At 44.6% G+C, this 1,206-nt stretch overlaps 1 non-coding gene across 1 annotated transcript; it reads left to right on the forward strand.

Moving 5' to 3' along the window:
- Positions 1–315: 315 nt before the first annotated feature.
- LOC141645128 (small nucleolar RNA R71) lies at positions 316–422 on the forward strand. The gene has a single exon (XR_012544715.1). It is a non-coding gene; the product is annotated as a small nucleolar RNA R71 (small nucleolar RNA).
- The last annotated feature ends 784 nt before the right edge of the window (positions 423–1,206 follow it).

Raw genomic sequence — 1,206 nt, forward strand, 5'->3', positions numbered from 1 at the left:
TTGCAGATGAAAGGACCGTCTGAAACGGCATTCACATGATAGATCCCTCCTTTTGAAACTCCTCCTAACTCGTACTTATCAAACCTCGCCGTAAGAGCCTCTAGTGCAGCTACAGAAGGGGATTCAGCACTTCTCCTTTGATTTCCCCTGGAATTCCCATACTCAGCTTTATGGGTGGCCAAATCATCAATAATTTTCCACCCCTTAGTCTCTCCAACATTCTCCTGGAATCTGCCACTAGCTGCCGCATCCAGGATAGCTCTCTGATCGTCATAGAGCCCATTATAAAATTGATTGCATAGACTCCATTTTCCGAACCCATGATGCGGAATGGTTCGCACCAACTTCTTGAAACGGACCCACGCCTCATGAAAGTTCTCATCAGGACCCTGTTTAAAGCTCGTGATTTGAGCTCTAATGGCATTAGTCTTTGAGGCAGAGAAATATTTCTTGTAGAATGCTAGGGCCAAAGAATTCCAGTCAGTGATCTCATTAGCAGCTCGATCCAGGTCTCTATACCACTCCCTTGCAGCATCACGAAGAGAGAATATAAACATAGTTTCCTTCACCTGATCCTGGGTCACACCGGTTGGTGGGGGTATGGAACAACAATAGTCGATGAATGTCTCCATGTGCTTAGCTGCATCTTCATTTGCAGCTCCCCCGAATTGGTTCCTCTCAACCAAGTTAATATAAGAAGGCTTCGGCTCGAATTTTCTGTCCTCCCCTGGTAATGCGAATCCCTTATAAAGGTTTCGCATTGTCGCTCCGAGTGATCTGGCTATACTTGCTTCTTCACCATGACTGGAAAACTGGAGATGTGACGGTCTCGGTGAAGAAGTGGAAACAGGAGATGAATGTGGATCCTCCTCAAATAGCTCGTTCTCGTAGTAACTAGACAGAGTACTCAGCTCTTCCTCTGTCGGCAATACTCTAGATGATCGTCTCAACTCACGTAAAGTCTTCTCAATCTCGGGGGTTTGATTTGATTTGGTCTATAGCTAAAGGCAATAAAAGACAATAAACTAAATAAACGGATAAAACAAATATTAAAGGGGTGCTAAGATGGTCGGTTCACTATAGTTTCGGCGGCAGTAAACTAGATAGGTCTAAAACAAACACGTGAGACGGGAAAATAAGAAGTCCTCTCGGTCCATTCTTACAGGTAGCATCTTTCGATCTCGCTACAGGTCCCTAATATCACTA

Source organism: Silene latifolia, chromosome 2 (genome assembly GCF_048544455.1).
Source record: "Silene latifolia isolate original U9 population chromosome 2, ASM4854445v1, whole genome shotgun sequence".
NCBI lineage: Eukaryota > Viridiplantae > Streptophyta > Magnoliopsida > Caryophyllales > Caryophyllaceae > Silene > Silene latifolia.